General features: G+C 41.3%; 1 long non-coding RNA gene across 11 annotated transcripts in view; it reads right to left on the bottom strand.

The window, feature by feature from the left end:
- LOC139359820 (uncharacterized) overlaps positions 1 to 15,615 on the bottom strand; it is a 148,790-nt gene that overhangs the window by 96,668 nt on the left and 36,507 nt on the right. For 5 of the 11 annotated variants that reach the window (XR_011616285.1, XR_011616286.1, XR_011616287.1 and 2 more), the window contains exon 8: positions 589 to 669. The exons of 2 other annotated variants lie outside the window; for them this stretch is intronic. This is a non-coding gene — a long non-coding RNA (uncharacterized lncRNA). Of the gene's footprint in view, positions 1 to 335; positions 670 to 15,615 lie in introns of those variants that run through there. 4 more of the 11 variants (XR_011616292.1, XR_011616294.1, XR_011616283.1 and 1 more) reach the window with 1 other exon arrangement.

Genomic DNA, 15,615 nt, shown 5'->3' with positions numbered 1-15,615 from the left:
TGACAATTCAGCATATCAAGTGCTGTGATGGGGAGACACACCAAGTATTTTTGGAACAGTTGGCTGTTTGATCCAGCCTGGGGCAGCAGAGGAACCTTCCTGAAGGAGGTGATATCTTGGATGGGCTTAAGGACAAGAAGGAACCAAGCTGGCAAAGAAGATACAAGTAATTCAGATAAAAGAAGCAGCACATTCAAACACTCTGATTTGAGAGAAGCGCATGGTGCCTTCCCTGAGCGGGAGATGGGAAAGAAGTGAGATTTGGGGGCTGGGGCATCAGGCAGGGGTCAGACCACAAAAGCATTATACAATTTTGTTTTATCTTGGAAATTTTATCTTGGGAACCACAGGGAGCCACTCAGGAATTTTAAATAGAAATGATAGAATTAGACTTGCACTAATTTATGAAGCTCCCTGTGCCCATGGGGTGGTAAATATTTTAGGGATATGGAAAAACAAAAAAGGAAAGATGTAGAAAGATCACTTGAGAGGCTGACCTGCTTTTGCAGGCTGAGAAGATATAGAACCAGCAAGTAAAAAGAAGCCAACAACAGGGGAAGTGGGTGGGAAGTGAGGCATTGGGCTGACCTGGAAGGGCTTCTGGATCCCTGGCTTGGCTGAGAGCGGGTGGTGGTGCCGCCTCTGAGATGAAGATCTAAGAAGAGAAACCTGCAAGGAGGAGGAAAGAAAATGGTTTCCAACTTGGGTAGAATGAGAATCAGGTGTCCGTGGGCTTCCAGGTGCTGGGGCCAAGTCTGCAAAGCCACGGTCAATCGCCCCATCTCTAAATTCAGGCATTCATTTTGTTTAAAAAGCCAGAGTCTCATGAGTTCTAATACTTAAGCCATTATCACTCACAGACAACTTTGTATGAGCTTGTACAAGACACTCAGTTCTCAGAACTTCAGTTTTACCGCCAGTAAATGTGGGTAAATGACGATTCCTCCCCCATCCTGCTCTCAGGGAGAATCATGGGGCGAAGTGAGATCCGTGTATAAAAGTGGTTTATGGGTTGTAAAGTGTGGTATACCCGAAAGGTGCTATCAGTATAACAAATAATATAAATTAGAGTTGTATGAATAATGAAGCATTTTTGAATCCGTTTTCTTAAAGAATACGGTACCTGGATCAGTCATAATAATGTTAATTAATCTCCAGCATCTATTTGATACTTTATTGTTTGGCACACTGCTTCCACGTTTCTTATCTGAGCAGATACTTAACCTGTGTACTGAATAGGCTGAGATAATCATTTTGCAGAGGAGGAAATAGAGATATAGAGAAGGTAAATATATCTCCTAAGGTCACCCAGTTAGTAAGCATCAGAGATGGTCTCACTCCTAATCCAAGCACTTCCATCTATACCACAAGGTCTGTTAAAAAGTAATTTGGGCCGGATGCGGTGGCTCACACCTGTAATCCCAGCACTTTGGGAGACTGAGGCGGGTGGATCACTTGAGGCCAAGAGTTCAAGACCAGCCTGGCCAACATGGCAAAACCCCATCTCTACTAAAAATAACAAAATTGCCTAGGCGTGGTGGCCCGTGCCTGTAATCCCAGCTACTGGGGAGGCTGAGGCATGAGAATCACTTGAACCTGGAAGGTGGAGGTTGCAGTGAGCTGAGCTCACGCTCCTGCACTCCAGCCTGGGCGACAGAGTGAAACTCTGTCTAAAAAAAGAAAAAAAAAAAGAAAAAAAAAGAAAAAAAAAGAAAGCAATTTGAAGATTGGTTCTCTAGATTCTAGATAACAGGTGTTAGGTTTATGGCAATTGCAGAGACTGCTATTGCCTACCTAACATCTATTCTTCCCTTGTTACTTAGCAAAAAAACGCTCTCATTTTATTTGGTGTGGCAAAGTGCTCAGGTACAATACTACATTACTACAATACCACATTACTACACCACCACATTGCTACAATACTACATTACTACAGTTACTACAACACTGCAACCTTCCTAGTGAGAAGGAGTGGCTATGCATCTCCGTTCTCTTCAATTATATATACATGAAAATGTACGGGATTTATGACAAAATTTAGAAGAAGCTCACTTGGCTGGGAAGTGGATCCTTTACGCTCTTCCTACTTCCTGCTGCCTGGGATGGGGCCATGATGACTGCAGTTCCAGCAGCCGTCTTGGACCATGAAGTGACCCTGAGGATGAATGCCTGAGTTCCTAAGCCACTCTGTCAGCCCCAAGCTGCCTGTCTCTGAACTTTATTTATTTATTTATTTATTTATTTATTTATTTATTTATTTAGAGATGGAGTCTCGCTTTGTCATGCAGGCTCGAGTCCAGTGGCACGATCTTGGCTCACTGCAATCTCCACCTCCGGGTTCACGCCATTCTCCTACCTCAGCCTCCTGAGTAGCTGGAACTACAGGTGCCTGCCACCACGCCCGGCTAATTTTTTTTTTTTGGATTTTTAGTAGAGACGGGGTTTCACCGTATTAGCCACGATGGTCTCAATCTCCTGACCTCATGATCTGCCCGCCTCAGCCTCCCGAAGTGCTGGGATTACAGGCGTGAGTCACCACGCCTAGCCTCTAAACTTCATTTTTAATGTGAGGGTGGAACAAAGCTCTCCCTAAGCCCTCATCCTTTCAGTTTTTCTGTTAAATGCAGCCAAGCACAATCATAATTGATCTAAGAGTATCACATAGCATCTTTTTATGCAGGGTATGTAGTCAAGACCCCCAACTTCTGGATACAGGAGAGAAGAGATTCTTTTCCACCAATCTCTTACATTATTTTTCTTATTTTTATTTATTTCTTTTTTTTTTTTTCTTTTTTGAGACCAAGTCTCACTCTGTTGCCCAGGCTGGAGTGCAGTGGTCCGGTCTTGGCTTACTGTAACCTCTGCTTCCCCGGTTCAAGTGATTCTCTTGCCTCAGCCTCCTTAGTAGCTGGGACTACAGGCATGTGCTATCACGCTCCACTAATTTTTTTTTTTTTTTTTTTTTTTTTGTATTTTTAGGAGAGACAGGGTTTCATCATGTTGGTCAGGCTGGTCTCGAACTCCTGACCTCAAATGATCCGCCCGCCTCACCCTCCCAAAGTGCTGGGATTACACCCACCTGGCCCCAATCACTTATATTCAGATCTCAACTTGAAGTCAATTTCGCTACTAGAGATGGTTTCACAAGGTGCTGAGGGTTGGAAGGTAAGCTTCTCTCAATCCCCTCAAGCCAAGGTTTTCCCGTGCAATATCCTCAGGCCATAGAATCACTATGCACATTTTGTCTGTGCGGTTGGCGCCCTTGGCCGGAGAAATAGCATTTCTTTCTTATCTTGCTCTTTCTAATGCCAGCCCAGCAGATTGTCGGCTGCATCTAAATACATTCAATTATCATGAAGGCAACAGTGTGGCTAGAACCCCCTGGCCAGGCAAGTCAACTGGAGCAAATTGCCGCTGCATGGGAGCAAACCAAGGACCTAACGAGCGATCCGGCAGAGTTTGGGGGCAGCAGATGCCGCTCCCCAGCTCGGATTTCCAGAGGCAGTTTAATGTCAACGTCAGTGGGTTCCACACTGGCAGTCTCTTACCTCAACTTCAACTCCATGCCCGCTGACATTTTCCTTTCTTTCAAATTGGCAGCGGGAGCCAGGGAAAACCTAAATTTAACCGCCGGAGAATATACCACATGACATTTGTGGGCCTCACATGTTCGGTTTAAGACTTTGAAAGCTAATTTAGCCATGCGATGCCTCCGCAAGTGACGAGGGTTGATACACCTGAACTTCTGTCATTGTTAGCCACTGTGGTATCATTCTGTCTCTTGAGACTTCATTCTTTAATAACTGCTATCTTAAGCCCCCAGAGAATAGCACTAATGAGTATTTGAAAATGCCAGGTTCTTGGCACCATGCACTGATTTAAAAAAAAAAAAAAGAAAGAAAAAAAGAAAGAAAAGAAAAGAAACCCTAAATAGCAGCCATCAGTGTAATGGTCACTCAGCAAGGGGTGTGGAGGATGCATTATGCATGACTTGCCTTGTCATTTCCATCTCTCCCCTGAATCCCCACATTCTAAGTACAAGCAATTAAGCGGTTCTTGGACCAAATCTTAATTAATTTGAGGATCTATGACCAAGGCCCTCAAATAAAATGCCATATAAGCAATACACACAAACAAATCACTAAACCAGGAGAGGAACAATAATACAAGGATTAGCTTTGAAGAGATCAATGATGGCTGCTTAGTGACAAATTTCTCTTCTTAGTCTGGGCTTCCCTGCACGTAACATTGCTGTTCGAGTTTGAAATCTTCGGTGTGAGTTCCCAGAATCTACCATAACGTATCTGAGACTAAGCAAATCTGTTAGATAGCAGTTCCTTGGGGGAAAGGGGACTGTCTTATTGGTCTTCGTATTTTCATCTAGGACATCACAGGTATTCACAAAGTACTGGTGAAACTAAATACCATCTAATCAACTCTCCACATTCTTTTTTTATTTTTTTAAATTTTATTGTATATATTTAAGGTGTACAACGTGCTTTGATATGCACGTAGAGAGTGAAGTGTTTACAGTAGTAAAGCAAATGAATGTATCCATCATCTCACATAGTTACCCATTTTTTTTTAATGTGGCAAGAGCACCTAAAATCTATTCTTATCACAAAAATCCCAAGTACAATACAGTATTATTAAGTACAGTGCTTATGTCGTACATAACATCTTTGGACTTCTTCATCCTACTTATCTGTTACTTTGAATTCTTTGTCGTGTATTTCCTCATTTCTTTATGTCACCTTTCCCCCATCCCTGATAATCACTGTTTAATCCTCTGTATATCTGACTTTTTTTTTTTGTTTAGATTCCACACATAAGTGAGATCATGCAGTATTTTACTTTCTGTGTCTGGATTATTTAACTTATCTTAATGGTCACCAGATTCATCCATAGTATGGCAAATGGCAGGATATTCTTTTTCTTTTTTTTCTTTTTCTTTTTCTTTTTTTTTTAGAGACAGGTTCTCACTGTGTCGCCCAGGCTTGGTCTTGAACTCCTGGGCTCAAGCAATCCTGCCTTGGCCCCCCAAAAAGTGCTGTGATCACAGAGGACATCCTTTTCTAAAGCTGAATAATATTTCATTGCGTGTCTGTATCACAGTTTTTAAATTCATTTACCTATCAATGGTCACTTTTGTTGTTTTCGTATCTTGGTTATTCTAAATAAACATAGGAGTGCAGATATTTTTATGAGGTAGTGATTTCATTTCCTTTGAGAGGTATTGATAAACCCAGAAGAGGGATTGATAACTCTCCATACTCTTGCAATTTGCATCAGTGATCCACATTGCCAGGTCAATCTTGACTTTGGCCTGCCAATTATATACGATGTACAATCCAACGAATACGTATGAAATGGAAGGCAGTTGGATGGTTTCAGAATGTTACACCTAGAAAATGCTACCTTTTTTGAATTCTTAGACTAAAACTTCTTCTAAATTTGACTTAATCTTCATACACTGCTCTGAAAAAAATGCATTTATATTACTCTTTTATCCATAGTATTTAAAGTTTTTAAAGTGATAAAATAATCTCATGCACAAATAGTAGGATTTCCATCTGGTGTGCATCTGATCATGGCCAACTATTTGGCTGTGAACATTATCAAAACATGTTTGTCCCTGTAAACCTTTGCTAGTCATACAGATTTTTATTTTTCAAAATTGTCTAGTTGGTGTCAATATTAGCCAGTGTCAGAAAGTAACCAGAACAAACCCACAGAACAAGCCTAGCCAGCTCACTCACAGGTTATAGGGCAAAGCTTGAGTCATTATACATTCTGTTAGTAAAGCAAGGTACTTCTTTACTCTGTGTTGATTTATTTTTGTTATAAACATGGTTGCCTTATGCTGACCTAAGACTTTGGAAACCTTACCAAGTCTCCTCTTCCCATTTTTATAGATGCAAATCTCCATAGTTACAAAGACAGAGTTGCAAGAAAAAAGGTGGAAAAAAAAAAAAAAAAAGAACCTCTCAACACAATAGCCTATAAAAAGGCATCAAAAACAATGAATAACAGTTTATTTCCAGTATATACAGTGCTGAATGCAGGCAAGGGTCCTCCAATCCAATAAGGGGCAGCGGAAATGCAGGATCCATTTGACAAAGCATCCTCATTTCAGGGAAATGCCTGTTCATGGGTAAGGAGACTAGCTTTGACTTTAGCATTTCAAACAGCCCATGCTTCATAAAGAAAACAGGGTGGGGTCTCCAGAAATTGGTGCAAAAGTGCAATCGAGGTAAAAGAAAATAAATGCAGGCCAGACACGGTTGCTCATGCCCGTAATCCCAGCATTTCGTGGGGCTGAGGCAGGTGAATCACTTGAGGTCAGGAGTATGAGACCAGCCTGGCCAACATGGTGAAACACCGTCTGTACTAAAAATGCAAAAATTAGCCGGACCTAGTGGTGTGAGCCTGTAATCCCAGCTACTCGGGAGGCTGAGCCAGGAGAATCGCTTGAACCCGGGATGCAGAGGTTGCAGTGAGCCGAGGTCAAGCCACTGCACTCCAGCCTGGGCAACAGAGCAACACTCTGTCTCAAAACAAACAAACAAACAAACAAACACACACACACACACACACACACACACAAATGCAGAGGAAGAACAGTCCTGAAACTTAAATCCTGCTTTGAGGAAATTGGTTCCCTGAACTGCCAGGACACCTAATGTGAATTTGAGCTGATGGGCTCCCTTTTCAAAGCAGCACCCCCTAAGAAGTAGCCACCTCAACAACAGAGATGTCTTGAATCCACTCCTCATTAATGTGTGTTTGTTCTGGATGGCTGAGTGATTCCTGAAACTCACAGCCACTATTCACAAATCAACCTTCTGAGGGGCCCGGGCGCAGTGGCTCATGCCTGAAATCCCAACACTTTGGGAGACCAAGGCGGGCTGATCACTTGAGGTCAGGAGTTCAAGACCAGCTCGGCCAACATTTTGTGCAACCCTATCTCTACCAAAAATACAAAAAATTAGCCAGGCATGGTGGCACATTCCTGTAATCCCAGCTGGTTGGCAGGCTGAGGCAGGAGAATTGCTTGAACCCGGGAGGTGGAGGTTACAGTGAGCTGAGATTATGCCACTGCACTCCAGCCTGGGCGACAGAGTGAGGCTCTGTCTCAAACAAACAAACCAACAAAAAACCTTCTGCAGGTCTCTGAAAGTTTCAGATGCAGTAGACTTCTTTCTTTTTTTCCCCTACTTTATTGGCAAGAACGCCAGTTGGCACCGCTTTATTCTGAGCTCAATCCATCAACAATTCAACAGAATTAATAATGTATTTATATCACATGCTAGTAGTAGCATAAAATTATCTATAAATGTTTAATAAATATTCTGTAATGCTTTTGGAACACATGTTATAAATGATAAATAAATAATAATGGATTCTTTATGAAACATTTATCCCTAGCATGGTTATTGTTATGTTATAACTGCTTGGGAAGCCATTACTAACAAAGTGAATTGAGTTATCAAAGTTATAGATATGTTTAGCCCGCCATTCATAATGAAACGTGCAAGACTTAAAATGAAGTAAAGACACTGGAAGCAGCTGCTGACAAATTGTAACTGTCAGAGTCACCAGTCATATTTAGCCGTTCACGAACATAAACGATTGGCAACCATTTAACAAACTATGCCTCATGAAATATTGAGTCCTGGTATCTTGTAAGTGTTGTAGACTCTCCGGATTATTCTCTGTGGATAATAGCACTGAATCATGGAGTGTTCCCTGGATTTCCACAGGTTCAGAAGGGTTTGGAGCAAAAGTTCAACCAAGGACTATGCATTTGATACAAAAAGGACACTGCCTAGCCAGAAACAATATACCCAGGCTAGCCAGGGGTGAGCATCTGAGTTCCATATTTTGAGCACTTACTATTTGAAAGTCGACAAGATTTTGACCGGGTACGGTGGCTCATGCCTATAATCCCATCACTTTGGGAGGCTGAGGAAGGCAGATCACTTGACGTCAGGAGTTCGAAACCAGCCTGGCCAACATGGTGAAACCCCGTCTCTACTAATAATAATAATAAAAAAAATTGCTGGGCATGGTGGCAAGTGCCTGTAATCCCAGCTACTCGGGAGGCTGAGGCAGGAGCATCGCTTGAACCCAGGAGGCAGAGGTTGCAGTGCAGTGAGCCAAGATCGCACCACCACACTGCAGCCTGAGTGACAGAATTAAATAATAAATAAATAAGAAAGTCAACACAATTTTTTTCATTCTTTTAAAATTGAGGCATCATTTATATACAGTAAAAATCATCTTTTGTGTACAGTTCTGTGAATTATGAAAAACGCCCACAGTTATGTAGCCACCAACAAAATTAAGTACCCTTTTGTGCAATGTATGAGAGTGCCATGCATTATTGCTAGCACACGGTATTGCCATTTGTTTTTATTTCATTTTTATTTTTTAAGACGGGGTCTCACTGTCACTCAGGTTGGAGTGCAGTGGCACAATCTCAGTTCACTGCAACCTCTGCCTCCCAGACTCAAGCGAGCTTGGCACCTCAGCCTCTTGAGTAGCTGTGACTACGGGAGCATGCCACCACATCTGGCTAATTTTTTGCATTTTTGGTAGAGATGGGGTTTTGCCATGTTGCCCAAACTGGTCTCAAACTCCTGAGCTCAGGCAATCCAACTGCCTTGGCCTCTCAAAGTGCTGGGATTCCAGGTGTGAGCCACTGTGCCTAGTCATCTTTTGTTTTTTTAATTAACAAAAGATTTTGGTTATGCCAGTCAATGCAAACGCATTTTAGATAGACATATCAAAATTGGAGGAAAAAAACAAACATTTTGTTACATGTAGTAGGGACAAAAGGCATCTCTAAATTTTAATCTTTTCAGTTGGGTATGGAAAAAGTCAGGTTGGAAAAGTGTTAAGAGTAAATCTCAGGGATGAAATGCAGTTGTCAGCTATGTGTGATGTTTATCAATAAAAGAGCAGATAATCTTAAAAGTTGTTCTTACGCTGTGCAAAAAGATTCACATTTAAATTAGCCATATCAAAAGTTCAAACATTCTTCCAGTTGGCATTTTCCAGATGTTTTTATTTTCCCTCTTTTTCTCATCTTCACTAACCCATGAGCCGTGTTTTATGTAGTAAATGTTAATTTTCTTATTATGCAGACAGAAAATGAAAGCTTAGAGAGGTTTTAAATTTTAAATTGAGCAATCATTTAATGAACATTTACCATGTGCTCAATATTTTATTCATATAATCCTTACAGTAGCTCTGAGAGGCAGGCATTACCATACCCATTTGACAGATGAGAAAATTAATATCAGGGAGATTAAATACTTTATCCAAGCTTATACAACAATTGACTCAAAATGAATTAAATACTTAAATGTAAGAGCTAAAACTGTAAACATCTTAGAAGAAAAAATAGAGGAAAATCTTTATGACACTGGATTTAGCAATGATTTCTTGGCTATGACACTAAAAGTCCAGGTGAGAAAAGAAAAAATATAAATTAGACTTCATCAAAATTCAACTTTCATGCTTTAAAGGACACTATCAACAGTCAAAAGAAGACCTGCAGAATGGAAAAAAATAGATATATATCTTCCATCTGATAAGAGATTACTATCCAGAATATATAAAGAACTCTTACAACTCAACAATAACAGAACTCAATTTAAAAATGGACAGGTGGCCGGGCATGGTGGCTCACACCTGTAATCCCGGCACTTTGGGAGGCCAAGGCAGGCAAATTGCTGAGCTCAGGAGTTTGAGACCAGCCTGGGCAACATGGTGAAACCCCTTCTTTACAAAAAATACAATAATGAGCGGGGTGTGGTGGCACGCACCTGTAGTCCCACCTACCTGAGGGTGCTGAGGCGGGAGGATCGCTTGAGCATAGGAGGTTGAGGCTGCACTGAGCCATGTTTTTGCACCACTGCACTGCAGCCTGGGTGACAGAGCAATATCCCATCTCTTAAAAATAAATAAACAAACAAATAAAACGACAGAGAATTTGAATAGATATTTCTCCAAAACAGATATACCACTGGCCAATAGCATATGAATAGATATTTATATCACGAATCATTGCTAAAATGCAAATCGAAGCTGCAATAAAATGCCACATTACATCTATTAGGATGGCCACTATTAAAAAAAATTTTAAAAAAAAAGAACACCAGAAACCAAATGTTGGTGAGGATTTGGAGAAACTGAGGCTCCTGTTCATTGCTGGTGGGAATGTAAAATGATGCAACCGCCGTGGAAAACAATAGGACGGCTCCCCCAAAAATTAAACACAGAATTGCCAAATAATCCAACCATTCCACTTCCAGGTATATGCACACACAAACGCTGAGGACTGTAGCTCAAAGAGGTATTTGTACACCAAATCCATAGCAGTAGGATTCACAGTAACCAAAGTGTGGAACTCTCACGAATGTCCACGGAGAGATGAATGGATAGACAAAGGGTGGTACACACATACAGACACAGATAAATAGTGGAATGTTATTTAACCTTAAAAAGGAGGCAAACCTGGATACATGCTACAACCTGAATGAACCTCGAAGACATTATTATGTTAAGCGAAATAAGCCAGACACAAAAGGACAAATATTGTATGATTCCCCTCCTGTGAGGGATCTAGCATAGTCAAATTCCTGGAGGCAAAAAGTAGAATGGTGGTTATCAAGGACTCAGGGTAGGAGAAAATGGAGAGTTAATTTTTAATGGGTTTTAGTTTCATTTTTGGATGATGAAAAAGTTCTAGAGATAGATAGTGGTGGCTGGGTGCGGTGGCTCACACCTCTAATCCCACCACTTTGGGAGGCTGAGGTGGGTGGATCGCCTGAGGTCGAGAGTTCGAGACCAGCCTGGCCAACACGGTGAAACCTTGTCTCTACTAAAAACAGAAAAAAAAATTATCTGGGCGTGGTGGCAGATGCCTTTAATCCAAGCTACGCGGGAGGCTGAGGCAGGAGAATCGCTTGAACCCAAGAGGCGGAGGTTACAGTGAGCTGAGATTGTGCCACTGCACTGCAGCTTGAGCAACAGAGCAAAAGTCTGTCTCAAAAAAAAAAAAAAAAGAGTGGTGATGGTTGCACCACAACATGAAGACACTTAATGAACTAAACTGTACACACTTAAAAATGGCCACAATGGCAGCTTTTATGTTATGTATATTTTACTATAATTTTAAAAGTCTTGAAAATGAAAGAGGTTAGCACAGAAGGCTCAAAAATGGTTCAAATCGGATTCCATGAAAAAGCAACAAAAATATGAGTCCTAAAGTTGCTAAATAGAAAGTCTCTAAGAAGCCAGAGATCAGAGCAACAGAGTACAGGTGGCAGGTATCCCATGGGGCTCACAGCACTTGCAAACAACTTGTTGGATTTTTACTATTTCCTTTTCTTTTCTTTTTTTTAAATTTTTCTTTTCTGGAGTCTTGCTCTGTGGCCCAGGCTGGAGTGCAGCGGCACGATCTTGGCTCACTGCAACCTCTGCCTCCCATTCAAGCAACTCTCTGCCTCAGCCTCCCGAATAGCTGGGATTACAGGCGCCCACCACCACGCCCGGCTAATTTTTTGTATTTTTAGTAGAGACAGGGTTTCACCATCTTGGCCAGACTGGTCTTGAACTCTTGACCTCGTGATCCACCTGCCTCAGCCTCCCAAAGTGCTAGGATTACAGGCGTAAGCCACCACGCCCGGCCAAGCATTCTTATGATTTTCTAAGGGGAAAATAATTCTCACCCTGAAACGTGCCCAGAGTTAATATTTTCCTTCTACTCTTTCAACCATCAGCTACCCCTTAGCTCTAATATTCAACAGCTTTTATGATTAAATAGGGACAGGTTGAAAAGATGGCACATTAATTAATGATGAATTACCCTGGACCACTGCAGAGTTCCTCCTATAAGAGTCACATTAATAGCAGAAATCAGTTCTTCATTATTAAGGAGGAAAAGGAGAAGTAAGAACGAGGCCCTCATTTTCTGCTAGATATTATTGCCGAGTCGATTTAACATCTTGGATCCTAAGCTCCACTCGAGTTCACCGAAGCTTCACAACTATTAAAATGCTCAGGATTCAACGGAAACACCGAAAATAAAATGGAAACTAATCTACATAACAAAGGCAGAGAGAAAGCAGGCATCTCATCAGCCATCACCAGATCTTTGCTTTGAACAAGCACTGAAGTCTTATAGGGTGAATATAATACAATAGGCTGCATCATTTGAAGGTAAGTACCTGCTTTGGGCAATCAGGACAAAGTGGTGCACATAGAGATGTAAACACTCTAGGAGTGAGTGTGTGTGTGTGTGTGTGTGTGTTAGGGGGGCACATGGAAAGCAGTGGACTAGATGGTTTCTTTTAAGGTGTTAGTGTGTCTCTGTATTTACCATAGTATCAGCTGCTCTCTGTTCCACACACGTTCCTTTAAGCCTAAAAAGATGCATTTTCCCGAATCCTTCTTGCCCGTGTAACCAAGTCTCAAATGTAATCTGACCTCTAGGCCAGGAGCTTAAAATTCCAATACTTTTAGGAGCCAGGAATGTCTCATAAATTGGAGAAGTGAATCAGTTATTATAAAATAGAGAGTGGTGGTAAGTCTGGTACATATTAAGCATCCAGTAAATTTTTTAGGATTGTGATTTGGGCATCATAATTTCATAGAAAGAGAACTCCTTTGGTAATATTGTAGTTTGTATTTAATCTAAATTTAATCTCTACTTTTTTTTTTTTTTTTTTTAAATACAGGGTCTGCCGCTATGGCCCAGGCTGGAGTGCGGTGGCATGATCTTGGCTCACTGCAACCTCCACCTCCTGGACTCAAGCCATCCTTCCACCTGAGCCTCCCAAATAGCTGACACTACAGGCACATGCCATCACATCTGACTAATTTTTTGTATTTTTAGTAGAGACGGGGTTTTGCCATGTTGCCCAGGCTGGTCTCAAACTCCTGGACTCAAGCAATCCACCCACCTGGGCCACCGATGTGCTGGGTATACCTGCCTTTTAAAAAAAGCAATGAGTTTATTGTGAAACCACACAGGCCCATAGAATAAAGGCACCTAGGAAGAGATCAATGAAAGGGGTGAACTAACGACTGAATTGGACCATGCATCTCGCTCTGAGCTTCCTGGTAAACAATAGAAAGTAGAAAAGTGATGCAGTAAAGGCTTTCATGGTCTGATTACCAATTTATTTTATCAGGTCTTTAGAAACATCATACCTCTTAACTGAGGTTTGGATATTAAGAAGGGACTAGCTATGTCCCAAAAAAGAGTACCATGGAGCGGGAACAGCAGAATAGAGGTCCATGGGAAGTCACAGTCTTTGAGTGGTGATGATAATGTAGATGTTGATATGTACTTCATAGACAAATTAGTATTTATTCACTCAGCAAAGATTTATTGAGTGCCTATGGTGTACTAGGAAGTATTCTAGATATTAGGGATTAATGAGTGAAGTAAGTAAAAATTTCTGTTCTCATTCTAACAGAAGTAAGAAAATATGCAGCCTATATAATGAACAAGGAGTTTAAGTGTTATGTGAGAAGTGATGTATGCATTAGAAAAAAAATAAAATGTAAAGTGGAGTAAGGAAATCATGGATGATATGGAAATAGTAATGGACATTCTTCCCTTGATCTCAGGATATCTCTGAGAATCAAATGAAATCAGACAGTGAAAGAGTTCCAGAAACTATTTTGTAAAATAAATTAGTTAAGATAATTGAGAAGGCTGTTTTCAAAGACTTCACCCATCCATGCATGCACACACATACACATGAATATTTAGCTCTTAGAATACCCTGAAAGGACACATCTATCTCACTCTTTCTCCTGGTAAAGGATTATCTATTAGTGGTGAAATATCCTTGGTTCTTGGCCAATAGTAATTAGGAGATGGCATTTCAGAAGATAAGGAACAGAAGTGTGACCCCTTTACCTTGGTTGATACCTCTCTAGTCCCCATGCTACTGGTAATATCACCACAGGCACAAAGCCAGTAAGCCAATCAGAGCCTCTCTGCAGTTCACTGGGGAATGTCACATCTTCTTCCTTTTCTACTTGTTGATGATTGAGAGAAAAACAATCACACCATTTCTTTCCTCCATTGAAACAGACACATAATAGTTAAACACTCAAACTGACTGATATAGTGTTCATTATAACTGAAACCAGTGAGCAAAAACAAGTTTTAGGATCGAGTAGTTGCCAACAGAGTTAACCTAACAACTAAATACATCATGTAAAGTTTCTTTTGAAATCCTTGTTTCCTTACAGAGCTACATAGTCCTCATTCCGTCAAGTTCTGGGTTGGCAAGATGGCAGAACCCATAGGATTTTTGGTGGACTGGATGTGGGGTTCTTAAAAAAGAAAGGAATTAGGATGCGTTTATGGTTTTTTGTTCTGGGCAGTTAAAAGGATGGGATTGTTCTCAGTGGAGATGGGAAAGGCTGTGGATGGAGCAGGATTTGAAGGGTGGATGAAGAGTTTAGCTTTGGATATTTTGAGTTTGAGATGTCAATTGGTCATCCAAATAGAGGTGTTAAAAAGAGAAGTATATTTAAGAGTCTGGCATTTGAGAGAGAGTTCTAGGCTGGGAATCTAAATTGGAGTTATCAGAGAATATATCACGTTGTTTGAGAGCAGATGGCCAATGCTTACTAGGTCACATCATTGTGTGTCTACCAGTGTCAGTCAAGTGGTGGAGGACTAGAAAAGGGAGAAGAAAAACGACAGACAACTCTTTTTTTTTTTTTGAGACGGAGTCTCGCTCTGTCCCCGGGCTGGAGTGCAGTGGCCGGATCTCAGCTCACTGCAAGCTCCGCCTCCCGGGTTTACGCCATTCTCCTGCCTCAGCCTGCCGAGTAGCTGGGACTACAGGCGCCCGCCACGTCGCCCGGCTAGCTTTTTGTATTTTTTAGTAGAGACGGGGTTTCACCCTGTTAGCCAGGATGGTCTCGATCTCCTGACCTAGTGATCCGCCCGTCTCGGCCTCCCAAAGTGCTGGGATTACAGGCTTGAGCCACCGCGCCCGGCCAGACAACTCTTTCAAGGTGTCGTCCTGCAAAGGGTAGTTAAGAAATGGAACAAGAGCTGTAACATTAAAATTTATAATTTGCTAAGTACTTACAGTATTTCTGATTCTGGAGTAGACTTCACAGCTTAACCTCAATTATCCTAAGAACCTGTGAGGAGGACTTGTCATCCCAATTTTACCAAAGAAGAAAGGAGTTCAGTGAGATTGGGTGCTGCTCAATGTCATATTGCCTTAAGCGACTGAGGTTGGATTCAAACCCAAGACTCTAACTCTATGCCCAAGTCCTTGTACTGTGGATCTATGCATGTGTCTTCTCAACATTGTCCCCCTTTGCTAACTTTTGGGAAGGGTGGGAGGTAAGGAAAACAGAGATTTGGGAATTTTTCTCATTCATTTTGTGTTTAACAAATTAATTCAGTGTGAAAAGTAAAATGAGCTCAGTGTCATATTGTGTCTGAATTATTGACAACTATTCTTATTCTAACCAGGAAAAAGCATCACTTGGTAAAATCAAAGCCCCTCACTTTCACTCTACCTTTTCTATTATTAAAAAAAAAAAGCCGCACAATTTGGT

The sequence above is a fragment of the Macaca nemestrina genome, chromosome 18 (assembly GCF_043159975.1).
Source record: "Macaca nemestrina isolate mMacNem1 chromosome 18, mMacNem.hap1, whole genome shotgun sequence".
NCBI classification, from domain to species: Eukaryota; Metazoa; Chordata; class Mammalia; order Primates; family Cercopithecidae; genus Macaca; species Macaca nemestrina.
The sequence above is the reverse complement of the archived record's forward strand: the minus strand, read 5'-3'. Positions and strand labels throughout refer to the sequence as shown.